Source organism: Bubalus kerabau, chromosome 3 (genome assembly GCF_029407905.1).
Source record: "Bubalus kerabau isolate K-KA32 ecotype Philippines breed swamp buffalo chromosome 3, PCC_UOA_SB_1v2, whole genome shotgun sequence".
Classification (NCBI taxonomy): domain Eukaryota; kingdom Metazoa; phylum Chordata; class Mammalia; order Artiodactyla; family Bovidae; genus Bubalus; species Bubalus kerabau.
The window spans coordinates 60,450,644-60,474,909 of record NC_073626.1 but is presented as its reverse complement, the minus strand read 5'-3'; the positions used below and the strand labels follow the sequence as shown (position 1 = coordinate 60,474,909).

Sequence of the window (24,266 nt, the reverse complement as noted above, 5' to 3'; positions counted from 1 at the left end):
ACTGGAGTGGGATGCCATTGCCTTCTCCACCGACTCTGTTTACATCATCTCAAAAACAAGAACACATTTGCACAAGACTAAAGATTCCAGGTAGCACTTACATTCCTAACCCTCTGCCAAGTGTGTCTCAAATTGCCTATAAGGTCACCAGCAATGAGGCATGCAAGGTGGATGGCTCTGTGAAAATCCACTATCACCAATGAACTCAAATAAGCTCTAGTGTCCAGTCCAATGTCAATAAGTCAATCACATCCTATTTGTAAGGAAAAGACAAAATTTATTGTGTGAACAGTGGCTCATTAATACAACTCTTTTTTTTTTTTTTTCCAGAATATTAGCTTGTTTGCCTATAAGTGGACACATTCACTGCACAAAGACGAATATTCTCATGCTGAGCAGAAGGTAAACACTGTCGTAGAGTTTTCTCTCTTCGATGATCTTTGCTGCATGAGTGGAATATGGAGGCTGATGGAGAAACAGGGAGAATGATTATGGAATAAGTAGCAAATATTTCCCAGTAGTTGGTTTACATAAGATTAAGCACAATTAACCTGTTCCTCTGACTCACTGAAAGGTTTCTCAGTCCAAGAGGCAAGGTCTGCACCTGGTATTTGAGGGAAGTCAAAGACCTTTCTAATTACCTACCTGCGAGAATATCCATTAGCACAGATCATGTGTGTTAGTCGTTCAGTCATGCCCAACTCTTTGTGTTCCCACAGAGTGTAACCCGTCAGGCTCCTCTGTCCGTGGAAGTCTCCAGGCAAGAATACTGGAATGAATTGCCACTCCTTTCTCTAAGAGATCTTCCCAACCCAGGGATCAAACCCAGGTCCTCCCCCTGCTCCGCCCATTGTAGGCAGATTCTTTACCACCTGAGCCACCAGGGAAGTCCAGCACAGATCATGTGAGTGGATTAATCCATCAGCAGTGGCCATCTAAGAGAAAATTTCCCTAGAAAATAAATCGACCTTGTTGAGACTGAGATGTTACAATAGATGGTGAATGCTCTAAAAAGGGAAAGAGTATTAACATTAAAGGACAGTTTTCCTTAGTTGAATTGAAGACACATTGTGTCAAACTAACAAATATGAATTTGTAGCAGTACCAAGTATGAGTTCTCTGCTGAAAAAACATAAAAGATATAAAAAGGGCTAAGATCTTTGAAGGCAGCTTACCTCCTCATAGAAGCTTCAGGCTTAAATCCCACATGCTTATTCTGAAACAAAAAGAATTATAAACTTTTAAAATACTACTTCATATTTCTGAATATGTTTTGCCAGTGAAGACTTCAGGTTACCATCAAACAGAATCAATTCTATTCTTGCTATTTGGTATCACATATAAAGCCACACATTGTCATCTCTGGAGATGGGACACAAACTTTTCAATCCAACCATGTGATCTCACTCAGTAAGAATCCATTTCTGGGCATCTCCAATGGAGCCAATCGTGACAAGAGATGTTAAATGACAACAACAAGAACAAAAACAATAACAAAGTCAAACTATATTTGACCCCATATTTGCTTAATGTTTGACCATTTTTCAACTAGGAGGAAAATTAAAAAAAACAATAAAACGTTTGTTTAAACATTTTCAACTTTTTGGTAATTTATCAGTAACAAAGGAATTTAACTAGTTATTTTCAGCATTTGGTATACTGCTGCTGCTACTGCTAAGTCACTTCAGTAGTGTTCGACTCTCTACGACCCCATAGATGGCAGCCCACCAGGCTCCCCCATCCCTGGGATTCTCCAGGCAAGAACACTGGAGTGGGTTGCCATTTCCTTCTCCAATGCATGAAAGTGAAAAGTGAAAGTGAAGTCGCTCAGTCGTGTCCGACTCTTAGCGACCCCATGGACTGCAGCCTACCAGGCTCCTCCGTCCATGGGATTTTCCAGGCAAGGGTACTGGAGTGGGGTGCCATTGCCTTCTCCGCATTTGGTATACAGATACCACAAAGAATATATAGGGGCTTTTAAAAATAATGACTCATTATAATGAAAATTCTCTTTACAGACTCTCCCATGTAGACAACAGACTATATTTTTAGAGATCTCATTTAAAAGCATGATTTCTCTAAACCATTGACTATAGGACAAGTTTTTTTTAGACTAGAAGGAATTTACAGAAAACAGAGACAAATGGCTTTTCTAATATGATTCTGAATTAAAACCATCCCACTTGCTTCTTTATAGTTTTTTCCCAACTGCTGCTATTCACAAAAACTTTCTAAATTTTAGACTACTGACTTTTCTTAGTAATACAAAACTTAATCTTATGCTTAGATTAGAGAAGAACTTTCAGCAGAATATTAGTAGTTTAAAAGCACTTACACTTTTATTTGAGGCAATGTCAGTGATACTGTTTGCACTGTGCGCGTCACCAATATCTGGAGAGTCATCCTCAATGTGGAATTAACAGGTCACCTCTCGGTAATGCATTCCACTGTCATCGGGATATAAACAGGAAATCATTTTTTTCAGCTTACCAAATCAAATCCATATATTTTGTTATAGTACATTTTCCTGTGATTATAAATGCTAGGGAGTCTATAAATGCCATTTCAGTGTAAATGAATTAATCTTTATTTTGTGAATCTATTTTTACGTCATCTATCTGAAATCACATTATGCATTTCAGAAATGCATTACTGTTTACTTTAGAGCATGGAAGTCAATGTTTCAAAGCCTGAAAAAAACCATACAAAAAATACAAAGGTTTTTGCTTGATTCTTCTCTATTCATTCAGAAAGAATCTAAATGAGATTCTAAAATGTTCAAGGATTTTTTAAGGAAGAAATATCTTGTTGTCAGTAAGTACACATCATTTAAAATTCCATCTTTTAAAATATGTTGAGTTGCACAATAGCACAGAATGTTTGGCAAGCAGTGTTGAAGCTCACAGGGCCTGGCGTTCCCTCATCTGAGATATCTGGTAAGCAAAATCTCTTTGATATGCCTTCATCCAAGATTTGGTGTAATTTTTGTAAACTAGAAAAGAATTGGCCACACAGAATTAGCTACCAGGCTTCCTCTATCCTAAGACGTACATTTCCCCAGATTAACTTTTCTAAAATCAAATGGTTCTATGTTAGTGTGATTATATTTAAAATAGTGTCATGTTCTTTTCCAGTGAGCTGGGAGGATTTTTGTTTGTTCTTTTGTTCTGCCTTTTTCTTTTTTTTTATGAATCCTCTCTGCTTTCAGAGAGATTTGGTGTGGACTGGTGCTCCTGGAGCCCTCAGGTCCATAACCTCCTGCCAGCTTTCCATGTGTGCTTTGCCATGAAAAAGGAAGGAAATGATTTTCAAATTAGGGGTGGATCTTATTAATACGATGGATGTTGTCTGGACAAGTGTCTGTACTTTACAAGTATATTGAGCATGATCCTTTTAACATCTTTTTTTTTTTCTTTCTGAAACCCCACAGAGAATGTGTTAATCATATTAACATATTGGTTTTAGAACGATGACCTAAGTTTACATATGACTTTTAAAGAAATATTTATATAGCCAAGATTTAGATAATAACTGTCACCAGAAAGCTAGCTTTAAGGGGAAATCACTCTTGATAAAAATCTTAGTAAACCGCTTCTGCACAACAAAGGAAACTATAAGCAAGGTGAAAAGACAGCCTTCAGAATGAGAGAAAATAATAGCAAATGAAGCAACTGACAAACAACTAATCTCAAAAATATACAAGCAACTCCTGCAACTCAACTCCAGAAAAACAAATGACCCAATCAAAACATGGGCCAAAGACCTAAATAGACATTTCTCCAAAGAAGACATACAGATGGCTAACAAACACATGAAAAGATGCTCAACATCACTCATTATCAGAGAAATGCAAATCAAAACCACAATGAGGTACCATTTCACGCCAGTCAGAATGGCTGCTATCCAAAAGTCTACAAGCAATAAATGCTGGAGAGGGTGTGGAGAAAAGGGAACCCTCTTACACTGTTGATGGGAATGCAAACTAGTACAGCCACTATGGAGAACAGTGTGGAGATTCCTTAAAAAACTGGAAATAGAACTGCCTTATGACCCAGCAATCCCACTGCTGGGCATACACACTGAGGAAACCAGAAGGGAAAGAGACACGTGTACCCCAATGTTCATCGCAGCACTGTTTATAATAGCCAGGACATGGAAGCAACCTAGATGCCCATCAGCAGATGAATGGATAAGAAAGCAGTGGTACATATACACAACAGAATATTACTCAGCCATTAAAAAGAATACATTTGAATCAGTTCTAATGAGGTGGATGAAACTGGAGCCTATTATACAGAGTGAAGTAAGCCAGAAAGAAAAACACCAATACAGTATACTAACGCATATATATGGAATTTAGAAAGATGGTAATGATAACCCTGTATGCAAGACAGCAAAAGAGACACAGATGTATAGAACAGTCTTTTGGACTCTGTGGGAGAGGGAGAGGGTGGGATGATTTGGGAGAATGGCATTGAAACATGTATAATATCATATAAAAAACGAATCGCCAGTCCAGGTTTGATGCAAGATACAGGATGCTTGGGGCAGGTGCACTGGGATGACCCAGAGGGATGGTACAGGGAGGGAGGTGGGAGGGAGTTCAGGATGGGGAACACATGTACACCCGTGGTGGATTCATGTTGATGTATGGCAAAACAAATACAATATTGTAAAGTAATTAGCCTCCAATTAAAATAAATAAATTTATATTAAAAAAATAAAAATGTCGAGTTAAAAAAAAAATCTTAGTAAACCAAAATCAAAGAACTTAATTTTCTGCAATTCTTTTTTTTTTTCCATATTTTTCATTTTTCAGTAGTAGCTAATAGGCTATTTAAGACTAACAAACGTTGAATTCTGAAATGAACATCTAAAGTCTTTGTAAATCAAATATCTCTCTTCAAGTATAAGAAAGACTGATACAGCTGGAAGTATTCTCCTAAATTAGGAATGTGTGTGTGTGTGTGTCTGTTGTGATATATTTTGTATATGCCATATATGTAACTGTGATGAAAGCTACATCATTCTTGTGGTTTTGTTAACCACAAAAGTTCAAATTCAGACTTGACCAAGTGAAGAGAAGCCAAGAGCAATTACTAGTGCTGGGAAAAGACAAAACTTGGCATTGCAAAATCTGGGATGAAGTCCCTGCTCAGTCCCTTGGGCTAGTCCCTTAAAACCTCTAAACCTCATTTTTCGACATCTGACATTAAGAATACATAATATGCTACTTCTTAGGATGGCTGGACATTCAAATGCCATAATGGAAATATATATATTTTACAAATAATAAAATGCTCTACAAATGTCATTTTAAAACATTTGAAAAATAAAATCTGAGACAACTTCCTAGCTGAGCAAGGCCTCTGGGAATTATTTAAATAATCAGAAAAGAAAAGCATTAGAAGCTGAACTTGGCACAATTGAGCATGAGATAGTCACAATTCATGCTGACTTACCAGGCCAGTGTATTAATCCCAGAATCCTCATGCCCTTGGCTGGGCAAGGAAGCCTCAGTCTGTGGACCTGCGGGAAATTTACACATTCCTGAATGACCAGGATGAGTTGGTTTCTTCATTCATACTCTGTACTAGGCTCTGGAGATACAGAGAGGGCTAAGAACCAAGGCATCTGTTCTTCTAGAACTTAGAGAACAGTAAGAGAGACACAAATCAATCAACTAATTACCTAAATACATTAAAATAGTGAAAAGTCTTTAAGAGTTCAGGTGGCTCTGAAGCATATGAAATGCAGACTTATTTTGGTCTTGTCAGAAAGCTTTCCTGGGGAAATAACATTTGGGCTAATACATGACAGCAACAATGAGATGAAGTTGGGGGCAGGATGGAGAGGATTGTAGCAGAGAGAAACGTTTTAGCAAAGACTTTTCTTGAGACAGAAACAGCTGGAAGGAGGCTGTGTTGAAGGAGCTTGGAACCTGAGGAAGTCAAAGAAATAAGCAGGAGCCAGCCTGGAGAAGGTAATGGCACCCCACTCCAGTACTCTTGCCTGGAAAATCCCATGGACAGAGGAGCCTGGTAGGCTGCAGTCCATGGAGTTGCGAAGAGTCTGACACGACTGAGCGACTTCACTTTCACTTTTCACTTTCATGCATTGGAGAAGGAAATGGCAACCCACTTCAGTGTTCTTGCCTGAAGAATCCCAGGGACGGGGGAGCCTGGTGGGCTGCCGTCTATGGGGTCGCACAGAGTCGGACATGACTGAAGTGACTTAGCAGCAGCAGTCTGTATCTGAGAGCAGAGACGTGACAATATTACTTTCTTGAGATAACACTGTGGAGTGAATTGGTGAGCTGAGAGGCAAAAGTGAAAAACAGTAAGTTTGATTAACATGGCAAGTTTGATTCAATGGAGAGAATTTGCTAGTTTCTAAAGAGGTCTGGGTACCATCCCATATCTGTGGATGTAGATTAAGAGAAAAGGTTGAGGAGTAAGCCTTGAGGGGCTCCAACTTTTAAAGTCTCAATAGAGGAGGAGAAGTCTAAAAACAAGAGGTAGAAAGATAAGAGGGGCATTAAGAGTCAGAAGGGGGGAAAGTTGCTGCTGAGTGGTCTAGTAAGGTGAAGACTGAAAAAATGCTCATTGGTTTAGTGACATGGAGGGCATTAAGTCAGCGAGAACTATATTGGAGGCAAGATGGGAACAAATGTCAGCCAAAGAGTGAGAGGAAATAAAGAAATGGAACTAAGTTGTTTAAGACATTTGGTTATGAAAACTACAAGTAAAGAGTGTGGTAGCTGAGGGGGGAGATAGAGAAATATAGGGGGACTTTTTGTCCATCCCCCAAATCATCAGCTGGTCACTCACTCTATTGGTCTAGAATTTCTTTCTTCCCTAAATTTGGGATGTTGTTGGTCCTTAGAGAGTATTTGAAGAGGAGGGTGGATAGTCTGATAAACATAGTCTCCAAAATAAATAAACAAATGGGTTATTCATTTCCTCACTACCCACTATCAACAAGTCCCACACCAACATTTATGATTTCTAAAAGAAACTTCCAATGATATGTTACTGGAAGAAGGAAGAAAGAAAGATGTAATATTTCTCAATATAAGTGTGGGCTTTCCTCTCATTCAGACTTCTTTTCCCAAACAATTATTTAGAGCCATGTCCTATTCCTTCCTAACACCTCTTGTGAGTCCATTTAATCCATCTCTGTCTTCACTGGCTTGGAAAGTCTCCTGTATGTTGGGCCCTAGACAGGTATGGCCCCAGGGCTCAGGGCACATGTCATTATCTTCTCTACCCCGGTCATCACTCCTCACCCCTCATCCTCTCACAGCACAGAGACTTCTACTGAGCACCCAGCCACTGGTGTTATGCTGTGCTGTGCTGAGGTTGCTCAAGATGAGATTCCAGTGCCGCTTGCCACTGGCAGTTCTCCTCTGCCGTTCACTGATAATAAACCACACACCGCAGGTTGGCAATCGGCACTTGTCTTGCAAGCCTGCTGAGTCTGGCCCCCAAACACAGGTTCAACATCTTCTAGATTCTGCTACTTCTTTTTGGAAGCTTTCTTCTAGCTAAACCTAGATGTCAATGGGCAGTGTAGTATATTCTACAACCGAAATGTACTTTTGTCAAAAAGTAAATTTATTTTCCATTACTGATCTAATTTAGTAACCATTTAACTGAAATAATTAGAATCGCTGTGTATGTGTCTGGCTGTTGGTGACCCCATGGACTGTAGCCCTCCAGGCTCCTCTGAACATTGAATGCTCCAGGCAAGAATACTGGAATGGGTAGCCATTTCTTTCTCCAGTGGATCTTCCTGACCCAGGGATCAAATCTTGGTCTCCTGCATTGTAGGCATATTTTTCACCATCCAAGCCACCAGGGAAACCCAGTTAGAATCCCTAAGGATCACCAATAATTGATAAAATTAAAAAAAATTTTTTTGAGAATGTTCTGGAAGCTATTTTTCTTTTGCTGTGTACTCAGGTGACTCTTGAGTACAAATAAAAGGATTATGTCTGTAGGACATATGTTGCCATCTGTTTGAAATGAAACAATGACAAATAACTCATATATGGTATCAATGTATTTTCCAATTTAAAAACAACTGAAGTTAGAAAGCTGTACACTTTAAAATACAAAGCAGGACAAAAGATGTGAACAGATGTTTCACTGATGAGGCTATATGGATGTATCAGTTCAGTTCAGTCGCTCAGTCGTGTCCGACTCTTCCCGACCCCATGTATTCAGGCACATTAAAAGATATTGAACATCATTAGCTACCAGATAAATGCAGACTAAAATGACCATGAAATAGCACTACACCTATCAGAACCGCTAAAATAAAATTAGCAACAACCAAATGCTAGTGAGGATGTGCAGGAAGTAGATCACACATACATTGCTGGCAGGGAGTGAAAAGGTATAGCTGCCCTGGAAAACAGCTGGCAGTTTCTTATGTAACTAAACAAACAATACTATTCAACCCAGCAAATACATTCTTGGGCATTTATCCTAGAGAAATTAAAACATATGCCCACACCAAATGCTGTACATGAATCGTCATTGCAGCTTTATTTGTAAGAGCCAAAAAGTTAAAACAGATGTCTTTCAACACAAACTGTGGTACATCCCCACCATGGGCACCACTAAACAATAAAAATAAATGAACTATTGATATCTGCAAGGGGCTTCCCTGGTGGCTCAAACAGTCAAGAGTCTGTGTGCCTGCAATGCACGAGACCCAAGTTCGATCCCTGGGTTGGGAAGATCTCTTGGAGAAAGGAATGGCAACCCACTCCAGTATTCTTGCCCGGAGAATTCCAAGGACAGAGGAGTCTGGCCAGCTACAGTCCAGGGGGTCGCAGAGTTAGACACGACTGAGTGACTAACACTTTCACTTTCACTGATATTTGCAACAACTTAGAGGGACCTTCAGAGAATCATGCTGACTGAAAAACATCAATCCTAAAGGTTACATCATATATGATTCCATTCACATAATATTTTTTAAATGACAAGATTTTGGAAATGCAGAATGGATTAGTGGTTGCCAGGGGTGAGGTATAGGGTGAAAAGTATGATGGGGAGAAGAGGAGATATGGTTATTAAAGGGCAATGGGAAAGGTACTTATCCAGTATCATGACTGGTGACAGATACAGGAAAACCTACATGTGATAAAATTGTATACAACTAAACACACATGCACACACACAAGTGAGTACAAGTAAAACTGGGGACAGCTCAATAAAATTAGTGGATTTTATCCTGGTCCTGGTTGTGATGATACACTAGAGTGCAAAATGTTATCACAAAGAGAAACTGGGAAATGTATAAACAGGATCTCTCTATATTTACCTCTTACAACTGCATGTGAATCTATAGCTATTAATATCTCAATTAATTTTAAATAAAAAAGTATTGTTTAGTCACTAAGTTGTGTCTGACTCTTTAGGACCCTGTGGACTGCAGTCCGCCAGGCTCTTCTGTTCACGAGATTTCTCAGGCAAGAATACTGAAGTGGGTTACCATTTCATTCTCCACAGGATCTTCCTGATCCAGGGATTGAACTCTCATCTCTTGTGTCTTCTGCATTGGCAGACGGATTCTTTACTTCTGAGACAGCAGGGAAGTCCAAAAAAGTCTTTACCACAGTTTTTTACCAACATGAGTTTCTTTTCTTTGTGAGGTACTCCTCTAAGCAAAATGGTGATGAGAAGTGAATATTAGTGAGCACACACTTTGCCACATGAAGGTTAAGACAGCTGTGTCAATAGGATGGCTGGAAAATGATAGTTCAAGTAGGTTTTATTCAGATAGCCAATGAGTACTTTATATTCTTTTCAAATAACATCAGGAGCCAATTTACTGTGCAAAAACCAGTACTATTAATTTTTCCCAAAGCTTTTTTTTTTTTTTTCATAATCCATTTCTATGAAAATGTAAGTAGGAACCTCCATGTGGGTGGGAGTTTGCAAAAGCTCTGTAATAGCCTAAAAAATTTACCTTGCTTCTTAGCCATGCAGTGACTATACAAGAAACTCCTTTCCATTTATAACTCAGAATCTTGCAATTTTGGAGTAGGTTTGGTTTTGAACCCTCTTCTCTGCTCTTTTTCTCACAAGCTCATCTGAATCCTGAGGGGGTAACTCTTTACCATAGCTTCTCAACAGCTTATCACTGCAGCAATCAGATCACATTTTAAAAAATGCGTTTTTAACTTACTCTATGGGGTCGCACAGAGTCGGACACGACTGAAGCGACTTAGCAGCAGCAGCAGCAGCAACACAGATATGGTGCTCCCCAGGTGGCAGTAGTAGCAAAGAATCCGCCTGCCAGTGCAGGAGACACAAGAGACACGCGTTCCTCCCTGACTTGGGAGGATCCCCTGAAGTAGGGAATGGTAACCCACCACGGTATTCTTGCCTGGAAAATTCCTCGGACAGAGAGGAGCCTGGTGGGCTACAGACCGTAGGGTCGCAAAGAGTTGGACACAACCCATCAACTGAGCACAACACAGACATGCTTTCCCAGCACAGCTTAACATTTTCCTTTCTATTTTAGAAAGGTTTATTATAAGAAATAACCATCTGAAGACTGTTTCTGCATCTCCTCAAGCTATGAATTGAGTGCACTGTCTACCATATTATTAAATGTCTCCAATGCAATAATTTCTGTGACAAATTTTTCTCAGAGTATTGGAGAAAATGAAATGTCCCTTTGAATACAAAAGTATAATTATATTAGATCACAAGAAATATAGAATCTAACATGATTTATTTCTGTCCTACCTAGAAACTCAGATCTAAGCTTTGTTCTCATTTACTACTTTTACCTAACTAGAGATATTTTTCTCTTCCTCATACCTGTTTACTTTCAATATAATTTGTCTTAAAGGTTGTACTTACTAAAATTTTATCAAAGATCTTAGCCAACTGAAGTTCATTTAATTCTTGCAGTTAATAACATCACTATAATACTACTTAAGCATTATGTATTTTAATTCTTTTTCCAAAAAGATAAACAATGTACTCTATGGAAATAAAACTAGCAAAAGGACACATGCAGGATTACTTAATGTATTTGTGTTTCCATTCATTTTAAAACTTAAGACTCAGGGATATTTAGTTCCCTATTTTAACCAACTCATAAGTTGTCTTCATTTAAGAAAAACAGGTTTCCTGTATCTAAAGTCAAATCGCTAAGTATAACTCATATGGTAGGCATTAAAAAGAAAAAAGCCTACTCTGCCAGAAGTTCCTTCAAATTGTTTTTGGTCCTGAATAGAAGGAATGACTTTTATGTAAATGTATTTTCTGCTCAGGTGTAAGCAAAGGCCTAGGTAACCATCTTTTCTCTTACCCTCTGCCGGAAGCCCAGAACACACTATCACCGTGTACCAGCTGGTCCAGGCTGGCGGTCTCTTTGTCCCAATTTATTTCCGTCTCTACCCCTCTCTTATCTATCAAAAGTGACTTCCTCTGGAATTTCAGAGAAAGCTGGAGAGAGACCACCAAGCCATGTGGCCTCCCAACCTGGCCCTTCCAGGGGCCATCTCCCCCTGGGGCTCTCAGCTGTAGCTTTCCTTGGTTTCTCTGTTAGTTCCCAACGTCAGCAGTTCCAGATGTGTGATCACAGGCACTTCTCTGGTTTACTACGAATTTTCTTGATGATTGCTTTTGCAGGTTGTAGTTCCAATCAGTGATGACCATCCTATTAGCAGTGTTATCAGTGTTCTCACTTGTGTACATGTCTACCATGACCCTGTGTCTGAACTGAGACTGACTGATTTCTGCAGATACAATCAATGCCCGATAAAGGAGAAGCCAAGCATCGTTACTCTGCTCATTGCAAAAAGTCCAGGCCTGGACCCCAGCTCCAATACTCTGGCCACTGATGCGAAAAGCCAACTCATTAGAAAAGATCCTGATGCTGGGAAAGATTGAGGGCAGGAGGAGAAGAGGGCAGCAGAGGATGAGAAGGTTGGATGGCACCACCAACTCAGTGGACATGTCATTGTTGTTGTTCAGTCACTAAGTCGTGTCCAACTCTTTGTGACCCTCTGGGCTAGATCTAGCATGCCAGGCTTCCCTGTCCTTCACCGTCTCCTGGAATTTGCTCAGACTCATGTCCATTGAGTTGGTGATGCCATCCAACCATCTAATGAGTTTGAGCAAACTCCGGGTGATGGTGAAGGACAGGGAAGCCTGTTGTGCAGCAGCCCATGGGGTCACAAAGAGTCAGACACAGCTTAGTGACTGAACAAGAACCCTTCACTACTGTACTTTAAACTCCTCTTCATCTTGTTCCTGGACTCTTAGATTCCTTCTTGACTTTTGGATCCTGACTTTTTTTTTTTGACCCATAGCACTCTTCCTTAGGTACATACTACAGACTAGCTCTCTGGATGCCTCTGACCCACATGGGTTAAATAATAACTACCTTGCGCAGTGCTGCATAGGCCTGTCTTACTCTACCTTCAACCCCATTATGGGGCCTACAGCTCTTTCAGGGGTTACACTCAGAGCCTCTTAAATGAATGCTCATTCCTCTGCCTCCAGAGAGGTGCCCCTAATTAGGGAGAGAGGAGAATACTCAGAGCTGCTTCACAGATTTTCTCCTGCTCTTTTTGGAACCAGAGACTAAGCCTACTCTTGTTGCAAATAAGCCCACGAATATTCATGAATGTCCACCCAGGGGCTGCTGTGTAGAGTCCATCACTTCTCTATATCCAATTCAGTATGAAGACAATTTGAACAAACACCTAAATTCCATTTCATTTTTTATACTCACCCAAGACACTAATCCAAATCAGATCATAAGAACATCCTTGGCTATTTCATAGTTCCCCAAGCTGGATCAATTTATTGAATTCTAATGTTCAAAGCGGTCACTGCTTATACTGATAATTCTAATTTATACTATAATTTTAACTATTAACTAATTTTAACTGTAGCACTTAGATGGTTCCAATCATAGTGCTCTCCTTTCAATTCATCAAATACACCAAACGCGTGGTAACAGTGCTTATCTGGCCTTACATAATCTAGCTTCTGCCAACTTCTCCATCCTCATCTTTTACCACTTCCTTTCTCGCTTCAGTCATGCTGAACTTGTTTCGGTTCCTCGAATGCTCTTACTGGGATTCGCACTTATTTGTGCTTTTGTCTGACACTATTTAGCCCCAGCTTTTATTCCTCCTTATAACACTACGTCCTTAGCCCAAGTTTGGATCATATGGTCTATCTGTGTACATGCATGGTGGGGAGCTACACAGTATTATGATATAATGGGAATTAAAATTACATGTGTTTCACTTTTCCAAGGTGTTTCCTGGTTATGTCTGTTAACTTGATGGTCTCTACCATTAGACTACAAACTTTGTGAGGTCAGAGGCCGTGTCAACATAGTAAATGGTCAATTCATATTGGTTCAATGAATGAGCCATCGAACTGTAATTTTCCAATAAATCTCTTCAAATGCAGTGCATTTAGATTGTTATATTAGTTATATTCACACTCTTGTGAACAGGGGAAGCCTACGCTGATGTTGCCTCTCCCCATATCCCTATATCTCACAGTCTCGCAGCTGAGCTTTACCTGTTTTGACAGTGAGAAGTAAGATGGGGCTGCCTTGGTAGATTAATTTCCTAAAATGAGGGGGGAAAAAAAAGCTCAGACAGCAAATACAGTATCATGGTCACAGACTAAGCATTCAGGCTTCAAAGAAAGGTACTTGAAAAGCCATCTCATCCTTTATTCTTGAAAATATTGACTATGACTGTGTGTAGTCCGAAGTACAGAAACTTCAAATTCGGCAGAGAATGTTATCTGGAAGGTAAAGTCTGACCAAATACTGGATCATTACCTCAGTACTCCCTATCAGTCACTTTTGCTGCGATTCTACCATAAGCTTCAAATCGAGTGAATTTTCAAAAACATCCTAATTTTCCTTCTTCAGACAACTTTAAAAGCAAGATCTTTGAGAGTCAGTGGAAGTGGATCTGAATTGTTTTTCCCCTGACCACGGCCATCCCCATTTTTGTTAAATCACCAACCATGCTATGCTTTGCTTTTTTTGCTCTCATTGAAACCTGTTTATGTGTCTTACCAAAATAGAAACACTGTAGTCAGTTCCTTTGAGAAGGAAGTAAACACTGGCTCTTTCCTCATAAGACAAGGTTCAGTTCAACAGTAAGTCCTGACCAGAATACAAGGAGTGCTGACTCATTTTTAAGTCAGATTTCTATATAAGAATAAGTTTCAACTATTCCAGAAGGTTCAATACCTGAAGAGTAAAATACTAATTTTTCCCCATTTTTTTTCTTGAATTTATTGCACCTAATTAATAAGATTCATTTAATCAAACATTTGAAGATATCATTTTATTCTTAAACCTTTTAAGAATGAAAGAAATAATAACCATTTCAGCCTCTAATATCTAAAATCCAGATTATCTTTCAAATGGTTTTATCATTAATCAAGACAACTGCCCAAGCAAATACTTTAATCCTAGTCAATGTCTTCAACTATTCGAAGACTGACTTGAGACCTGAGATCAAACCAGGTCTGAAAACTCTCCAGGCTTCTGAGATTCTGGGACATGCCTAGATCAAGACTCAGTACAGTGCAATTAGGTGTGGGGTGGGAATGGTTTGGTAGAGAGGTCAGTCCTGTGGGAACAAGATACAGAAAAGAGAAGTGTTGCTGGTAAGGAGGAAGAAAATATGGCAGATTCTAGTCTTGAGTTGAGCCACAGATTTTTTTAAGTTGAGATAAGATTGGCTTATGCCATTATGTAAGTTTCACGTGTATAACATTATGTTTCTACTTCTGTAAGCAGTGTGTTCACCATGCAAAAAACTAGCTTATATCCAACACCAAGCAGTTGACCCCCTTTACTCCTTTTGCCCTCTTCCCTGTCCCTTCTTCTCTAGTAATCGTTACTCTGTTCTCATTATCTACATGTTTATCTGGTTTGGTTTATTCATTTATTTTGTTGTTTGTTTGTTATATTCCACATATAAGTTAAATCATATGATATTTGTCTTTCTCTTACTTGTTTCATTTATCATGAAACTTTGAATTTCATCCATGTTGTTGAAAATGGCAAGATTTCTCTCTTTTTATGGCCAGTGTTATTCCATTGTATACATATTCCACTATTCTCTATCCTGGGCTTTCCTGGTGGCTCAGTGGTGAAGAATCTACCTGTCAATGCAGGAGATGAGGGTTCCATCCTTGGGTGGGGAAGATCCCCTGAAGAAGGAAATGGAAACTCTCTCCAGTATTCTTGCCTGGGGAATCCCATGGACAGAAGAGCCTGGCAGGTTACAGTCCTTGGGGTCGCAAAAGAGTTGGACATGACTCAGTGACTAAACAACAATTCTTTGTTCTATCATCCATTGGTGGGCACTTAGGTTTTTTCCATATCTGAGTTATAATAAAGAATGCTGGGATGAACATAGGGGTGTATGTATTTTTTCAAGTGACCATTTTTACATCCTTTGGATAAATATCCAGAAGTGGAATAGTCAGACCATATGGTAGTACTGTTCTTTATTTTTTGAGGAGTCTCTATATTGTTTCCACAGAAGTCATAGGCTCTCTTGAGATACTGACCCAGAGAGAGAGATGTCTGGGATAGGTAACTCATCAGCCTTCCTGAGTTGTTACTGCCATTTGGCCAAGGAAGGCAAGCTCTAGTCATGGGTTGTTCTGCTTATTGTCTTGAGTGAAATGATCTCCATTCTTACCTGTTGCACATGTCTATAACATGTTCTGTCTCATTACGTATTTATATTTTTAAGCTTCTTGAGGCAGCATCTGTGTATTGTAATATTCTATACCATCATACATCCATGCCTGGCACAGTGAAGTGAAGCCGCTCAGTTGTGTCCGACTCTTTGCGACCCCGTGGACTATAACCTACCAGGCCTCTTCGACCATGGGATTTTCCAGGCAAGAATACTGGAGAGGGTTGCCATTTCCTTCTCCCGGGGATCTTCCCGACCCAGGGATCGAACCTGGGTCTCCTGCATTGCAGGCAGACACTTTACCATCTGAGCCACCAGGGAAGCCTGTCACAGAGCAATATGCAAAAGAGATTTGTTAAATCAATGAATAAATTAACTTTTATAATGCTTGAGGTTCAGTGTAACAAAACACTGAGAAAATCATATCTTCAACATAATTCAGTCTGCACTATTTATATGATGAACAATACATAATTTGCTACCTATTAATACTTCTAAATTCATAAATTTAAAGAAAACACTAATTCATCAGCACAAGATGCAAGGCAATGTCTTCTTATTTGGAATATGCTGGTATTTAAATGGATCAATAAGCTCTGAGAGCTGGTGATGGACAGGAAGCCTGGCATGCTGTTGTCCATAGGTTGCAAAGAGTTGGATATGACTGAGCGACTGAACTGAAATGGAACAATACTCAGCATTTTGAATGCTTAGTTTGAGACTAGTTCTGTTTCCTCATTTTTGCTAATCATCATGTTTGTCACAGGCAGTCATACTCCCTATTTATTCCACAATATTAGTTCATCTGTAAGCAGATATGGTGTTTCCCCTCTTTGACATCTTCTATTCCAACTTCCTCCACGACACATCTGTGCCAAGCAGAGATGCCTGGCTGTACACATTATTATAAGACACAGATGTTTATCTCAAGAAGCTTATGAAGATAGCTACATAAGTAGGTAATACATAAATTGTTTCTCACCTTTAACTCTTTCAACAAAGCGTAAATAATAAAAAATAATATTCATTGACCTTTGTTATCCCAGAACATGACAATAAATGTTGTATTATTTAATCTTATAGCAACATGTTAAAGCTGGGAAAAAAACAGAAGTTCAGGAACTTGTATAAATTGTCTATAGTCACATAGAGGTCAATGCTACTGTCACTAATGCCTAAATGGAGCTCAAAAGAAGAGGCAATGTAGGAGAAATAATGTGATATTGGCAGTTGATGGCACAGTGGTAATTGTTGACAGGGTGGGAATGCATGAAACGACTATCTCAGAGAGAGAACATGAATGTGAATAAGCAATTCCAAATTAATCCTGGGTGAATAAACAGAAAGAATGAAAGAAATTGAGAAGGAGCCATAGAGAACCATAGAACAGGTAAGAAGAGAATTAAGAAAAGGTAACATTGTAGAAATCAAGAAAAAATGATCAATAGTGTAACTGCTACAAAGAAGTCAAGGAAGGCAAGGCCTGGAAACAGGTTCTGGACCTGTCAGTAATAAAGGTATTAGCAATCCTAACCAGCATATTTTTTCAGGGGTTGTGGTGATAGAAGTCAATTTGCAAAAAGAGATCAGGAAGTCAAAGAGAGAAAATATAGCCAAATCTTATACACATTTTGGTGTCAAAAGGAAGAAGATAAAGCAGAACAGTTGGCCCTCCATATTTGGGAGTTCCTCATGTGTGGATTCTATCAAGCTTGGATAGAAAATGTTGGGAAAGAATTCCAGAAAGTTACAGAAAGCAAAACTGAATTTGCTGCACACAGCAACTATTTACACAGCATTTACATTGTATTAGGTATTATAAGTATTCAAGAGATGATTTAAAGCATACAGGAGTATGTGTGTTAGGTTATATGTTAGATAAGGGACTTGAGCATCTGTGGATTTGTGCGTCTTCGGAGGATCTTGGAACCAATCCCCCACAGATACCAAGGGATGACTCTAGTTTGAGGCAGAGGCAGAAACAAGGGGCGATTCTGTAAAGTCCTTTATGGCTCTAAAAGAGCCAACAATAACCGACGGAACAAAGTCATAAAAGAGAGAGAAAGGATTCCCTTAGGGAGACAGAAAGAGCAGAGGGAGTGGTGGGTGAAGTTATTCATGCTGTAAGGTAGGAAAGGGAAATAAATGGGCTTTATTGTATCTGTGACTTAAGAGATAAAGTCATATACCTAGAATGAGAAGATGAGTAGGATAAAGAGTTTCAGAAGGTTTGAAAATAACTGGGACCATCCCAATGAAGAAAAAGAAATGAAACTTTTTAAATAAGAAAGAAAAGAAAGAATATCTGGAAGCACTAAGCGCTCAGAGGGAGGGTGGACTCACCATAAATTCCTTAATTTTCCCAACAGGACCCAGGTCAGCAAGCTTCCTGCCCACCATGGCTCTTAAAATCAACCCCTCTTTCTAGTAAAATGACATTGAAGATGGGAAACCAGACTAGCCAGATTTGAGGTGCGGAGAGATTGTACTGTCTAAAATAAACTACACTCAAGAGAAAGCAAGGGTTTCAAAACCAAACTGTGAAACAAAATAAAAGCTTCTTTGTACCTTTACCCTCTCCACCCTCCAGTTACTTTTCCTTCTCCGGGAGAATACTTCACTTTCCTTTCCTTTCCTTCCCCCTCACCTATTTTTCTCAAACTCGACCCATGTTGTGCCATCTACTGAATTCAGAACTGGAAAATGCACATGTGTTATTTTTAGTCCAAGCATCACATGATTGGAGAATATTTCATTTTTATTTCACATTGTCTCAGGTCAATGTGCCAGGTTCTTAAGGCTGTCACAAGTCTCAGAGATCACTCCCGAGAACTGCAAAACAAAGAATCGTGTGACAGAAATGCTGACAACGTGGAAAGACTTTGTGATTTGCTGAGTCACTGATCAGAACTTGTAATTTTGAATATTTTCTTTTGGAATTAAAATTCTGTATCCTAACACGCCCATCTCTCTCTCTATATGGATTAAAAATCATTTAAAATTGACTTGCATTTGTAAATGAAATGGTAAATAACGTTTCTGAGTACCTCTCCCCCACCATACACATTCAACTTTTAAAATGTTCAGTTTCTCATTAATTCAATCTTTTCTTTTACTGAAAATTTGGTGTAGTTTAGAAGTGACCTAGTTGTAAACTTTCGTTTTGCACATCTTTCAAGAAGCAAGAAGAGTAAACACAATTTCAAAACTTACGTTTACTTGAATGGACAAATTGTGTTGAAGTTTGGATTGAATATATGCCAATGGAAACATTTCTGTGGTGAGATGAATCAGTGCCACATTGTCTAACTATGGATTTGCTGACCATTCTTCTATATTCCTTAAAAACAACCTCTACTAGAATGCATGCTAACCTAGATCCAGGTCCTGTCTCTATTTGAAAGTACAGTTGACCCTTGAACAATAATTTGAATTGTAAGTGTTCACTTATATGTGGATATTTTTCAACAGTAAATGCTACAGTAATACCACAGTAAATACTACATAATTCACGGTTGGTAGTATCTGCAGATATCCAACCATTGCTATGGAGGAACCACTTATATAAAGGGCCAAGTTATACTTGGGTTTTCAACTGTGCAGAGTAGAAAACCTGGGGGCTCTTGGCGCTTCCAACCGCAAGTTGTACAAGGGCCAAGTGTAATAAAATTGCATTCCTATTTAAATGTTTTATTGGTTTAAGTAGTATAATAATTCTAATCAGCCTTGATCATAATTACTTAGTGTATTAATATAACCTTATGTTTATCTTACTTCTACCATTTAAAGTATATATTGTTCTAATTCCTATGAAATTCCTGAAAACAAAAACATTTATTTCACCAGTGTCAGTCTAAAATGCTTCTTTAATATCAGATCAGAGGTAGTATTTCAAAAGGAGCAGTTCTCAAAAGCCTTGACAGTTCCTGCCACATAGCTGAGTTAAAATGAAGACTTACCATCAGGCAGCATTTTTAAAACCTAGTATGAGATATTTTCTCTACTTAAAAGTAAGAAACAACATCTGCTTAAACAAACAAAAAAAAACTTTCCTATTTACATTTTGCATTAATTTTGACTGGGTATGTGTTATTTGTTGATATACATAATTGTTTAAGATTTTTACTATAGGTTGATCTTATTTAAAACAATCTTTCTCTTCCATCTGTTTCAGAGTAATTGGCTAGCACTGACCTCTCCAAATTTGTAATTTCTGAAATCTGCATTAATTCTGTTTATCTCTGATAAAATGGTCCAATGTTTAGAATTCTCTCAGTGCTACAGACTTATTTGTGCTGCGAATGTATATAGCTATCAGGGCACTACACTGGGTGTGATACTCCTGAAAGGCACCCAGTCAGGGTCAAGAACCTGCATGAAGCAAGATGACTTTGCAAGAAGAGTACACAGTACGCAGAGTGAGGGGAGCAGCAGCCACAACTTGGTGAGATCAGGGTACAGGACTGTTTTATAGGGGAGGTGGTGCTGAGCTGGGTCCTAAAAGAAAAGGTCTTGAAGATCCTTCCCATGTGTGACAGAGGCCAGCCAGGGCAGGCAAAGGCCTGGGGATACAATCCTCTGAGAGCTGTGGTGATGTCTTAGAGGACCTGTATGGCTAGACTTTCAAGGGCACAGGAAAAGGGGAGGGGCTCATTGTCCCCGACTTCATAGTGATCAGAAGATTGGACTTCAGTCCTAAATTCAAAGTACTTCAACACTGAAAAAATTTGTGATCCTTTGTTCCTTTGCTCTTGAATGTAAGACGCTGTATAAATGCTCTCTAAACAGGTCTTTCACTTTGGGAAAGGAAAGGTTCAAAGAGCAAAATTTTAAGCTACGGAGCCCTTCTCAGAAGGAATGTTCTATATATATATATATATATATATATATACTAGAGGAAGCCAAGGCTCAGTGAGCTTGCGGGGTGAGAGAGGAGATGGGGGTCAGGACTCTGCATGCTTCCTTGTATGGCTCCAGACTGGAGTGACTGTGGCTGGTTGTCCCAGAAATGTTTTCTAGTCATGAAGGAAAGTCATGTGAGAGACTGTCTCCTTCCTGATTGTTTTACTTTTAACTCAACAGAACAGCTAGAAAGCAGATTTCCCAGACACTTCAGAAGGAGATAAACAGCCTGAAGAAAATCTGACATCTGCAAATCAGCATAGACTAGCTCTTAAATATTTCACATGAGTAATATATTAAAAAAGCAGCCAAGCAGGACATGGCAGATGGAAGACTGGGTGGAAAGCTGAAGCCTGGGCTGAAGATAAGTACCTAATAAAAACCATTCTTTCCAAAGAATGCCAAGAACTCAGATTTGAAGATTGGCCTTGTCAACACTTTAAGTCTCTGATTCCTCTCAAGAAAAGATGTGATAAATAATTAAGAGTGAATTATAATGAGCATATCCTTGAAAGCATTTTAACCTATATTTGTTCCACACAGAGAAGTCATGGAAGGTAATTCTTCAGTCACTTCAAACTCATCACTGGCTTCTCTGGTAACAGCTGACTAGTACTGGTAACATCTTTTGACATCAAGAGCCAAGAAAAACCTCTCGAGATCATTTGCCTGTCTTTAAGTTGATGATTGATGTCACTCTTAGTATTTTCAACTCTTTGAGAAACTGTTCGACCTAAAAAACATGATAGCCCTGATACTTGCTTTCTCTCATTACATTTCTTCAATTGCTAATTCAATGTTGGTAAATGGATTTCTTGCTAGGCTAATAAATGAGCTGCTGAGAAAAAAATTATAATGAGCATGTTAGTGGTTATCTATAATGAAAAGCATTTAAAAGCAGTTCTTTTACGCCTCTTAAATGTTCAGGTGTGGTACTAATTTACGTTATAAAGAAAATGACTGACTTAGCAAATGCACAAATTGGTCTAGCCAGTTACCACAAACCTCAAGTAGTAGAGGCCAAAGCAATGGCCTGTCCTGATGCATGCTTTCTCACATGCATCATTTGAAGCTAGATTGCCGCTTTTGAAGCTCGATTTAAAAGCAAAAACCCATTACCTTTCATATGAAGCTCCATCAGTTACTAATTAAAGATTATGCATTCTTACACATTAAATACATATACACAAGGCCTCATTTTAAGACAAAAATAAAACTTTATAAATAGACTGCAAAGCATGACCAACCTCCCTAGCCAGTTGGCTGGGATGCTCCCTGTTGTGAAAACATCCCAGGAGAGGAGTCTGTCATCTATTAAGAGGCGTCCAAGGATCTGAGTGCTTGGAAGGCAGAGTTCTTCTCTGGCTCTGGGAATCCTAGCGCTGGCTGGGGGCCAAATCAGGAATTACTGTGAAGCCCTTAGGTTACTTGAGGCAGTAACCTCAAAAGATACAGTAATCTCAAAAAAGATACACAAAAAAAAATCTCTCTCAGGTGTTTCATATTAAAAGTTTTGGGTGGAGTTCTACAGACAGCAGATTCAAAACATAGGTGAGGCTCTAACAAAGCTTGGTGATAAGGCAGATCAGTATACCTTGCTGATGATTTAAAAACCTAATCTAGACCATTGCCTCAAAATTAAGAATTAAAACACTAATGCAAACCTAAACTTTTAAAATTATTGTTGAATTCTGCTTCCTAAGAAAGATCTTTCAGAGGGACTTCCCTGGCAGTCCAGTGGCTAAGACTCTGGACTGTTTAGGGAACTAGATCCCACACACTACAACTAAAGTTCACACATGCCACGACGAGGGGGGAAGATCCCGCATGCCTCAACCAAGACCCAGTGCAGCAAAATAAATTTAAAAACCTCAAAACAAAGATCGGTCAGAATCCTTTGAATCTCTTAGTTTTTAAGGGCAGTATTTAATTTGTCTAATGTAAGTGTAATCACCATTTTATGGTTGGCAAACATAAAATCAGAGAGGTAAGGAATTTTCCTTACATCACACAGTGGATAAATGAGTTTGTAATAGAATTCAAGCATCTTCCACCAGTAGCTAGAAATGACAACAATCATATAGCCCATTTTTTATTATCAGGGTTTTTCATTCTTCACGTGACTTTTTGTGTTTGTTTGATTCTATAACCTATAACGTAGGTACTACTGACATTTTCATTCCACACGTGAAAAACCAAAGCACAGAGAAGCTCCCTGACTGCTCCAGCGTCCCACGCTGGCCAGCAAATATGCAGGCAGGGGGGACATTTACAGGCCCTGCTCTTAACCACTGTGCAAAAGTGGTTTTATTTCTCTACCCACTTCTACCTCTTTCTCAACCTACTTCCCTACAAAAATTTGTGGGTTATTTGTCTATCAGATAGCATAAAGGAACTCATCATAGAGTGAGTCCTCCCTCTAGACCTAAAGGCAAAACAAAACCACAAGGGCGACTTTTGGTCTAACAATCTGTGACCCAGGATCTGCCAAGAAGAGGCACCCCCTTACAATTCCTGCACAGCCTCTGTGGTTGAGGGCCTTGACCCCGAGACTCCCTAATTCCACCAGCATTCACATTAGTTGGAAGCAAGCATTCTTTCCATGTACAACATTGTTTGTTTTGCAGAAATGTAAAAAGCACATTTCGACTACTCATCTGTTGCTTAAATCTCCTCTATGATACTCTGGCCAAGCAGTCTGGAAATTTGAAACCTCCCATGCTAGCACATTCCATCTTGGACAGCTTTAACTGAGAAATGTCTTTTCTCATATTGAAAAAGAAAAAAATCTGCCTGTGACTTCTTTTTGTTTTTTGCAATTATAAGTATTAAGTCTGTTTATTTGTTTTTATTTTGAGAATTTAATGAACTATATAGACCCTATCCCCAGAAAAAAAAAAATACAGACTATAGCCATACACAAAAAGGCTGACAAGCAGCCCTCTGAAGGCATATAATGGTCTGTGAACCTCAAGGTTAGAAATCCTCTTCAATAACAGCCCTTCAAATGCTGTAAGTGAGAGAGCACTCTTAACCCTCCATGCTGTGAACCATGTTCAAGAAAGGGCTTGTGTTCTTCTCTTGCCACTGAATTACATCGGCTTAGATTGTGGTCATTCATTTAGCCCATGGAGACCTTCCTGAACCCTGGCTCTGTGATCTAATCTATTCACTATGCCTTCTTCAAGTCAGCTCTAGTCTTGATCACCACAGCGCTGGCAAAGATCTTAGACAGGAAATAGCTGGAGATAAAACCCCAGTGACAGGATAATCACCCTGTGAGGTGGGAAGTGCCCCCTACATTTTTCTGCGAAGATCATATACTGGGACTTGATTCTGTGAATACACAGGGAAGTGTGCACGTTTCAACAAACAGAATATAATCATATGCCATTAACTTTATCCCTCAAGAAACCTGCTTTTGTTTCATTTCTTCAGTGTTGGGTTAGTTCAGGACTTAGACTAACCAACTCAGAGGATATGAAAACACATGAGAACCACATGATTGAGGGTCTAGGTACCAATTGCAAAACTTCCTTTTACATCTTAGAATGTGGCCTCAGGAAACCCAAGTATTTTCCCAGGTCTAAAGTCCCTCCAACTACAGTTTTCCTAAATAAAACAGAGTAGC

General features: G+C 39.2%; 1 long non-coding RNA gene and 1 other non-coding gene across 3 annotated transcripts; both read right to left on the bottom strand.

Annotated features, from left to right (window-relative positions):
• Positions 1-256: 256 nt before the first annotated feature.
• LOC129647671 (uncharacterized) lies at positions 257-23,808 on the bottom strand. Of its 2 annotated transcripts, XR_008712421.1 has the most exons (5): positions 23,671-23,808; positions 5,463-5,529; positions 2,336-2,447; positions 1,176-1,216; positions 257-465 (listed from the first exon to the last, which is right to left on the bottom strand). It is a non-coding gene; the product is annotated as an uncharacterized LOC129647671 (long non-coding RNA). The 2 variants fall into 2 exon arrangements; XR_008712422.1 differs by lacking the exon at positions 5,463-5,529.
• TRNAC-GCA (transfer RNA cysteine (anticodon GCA)) lies at positions 15,983-16,054 on the bottom strand. The gene has a single exon. It is a non-coding gene; the product is annotated as a tRNA-Cys (tRNA).
• Positions 23,809-24,266: the final 458 nt, after the last annotated feature.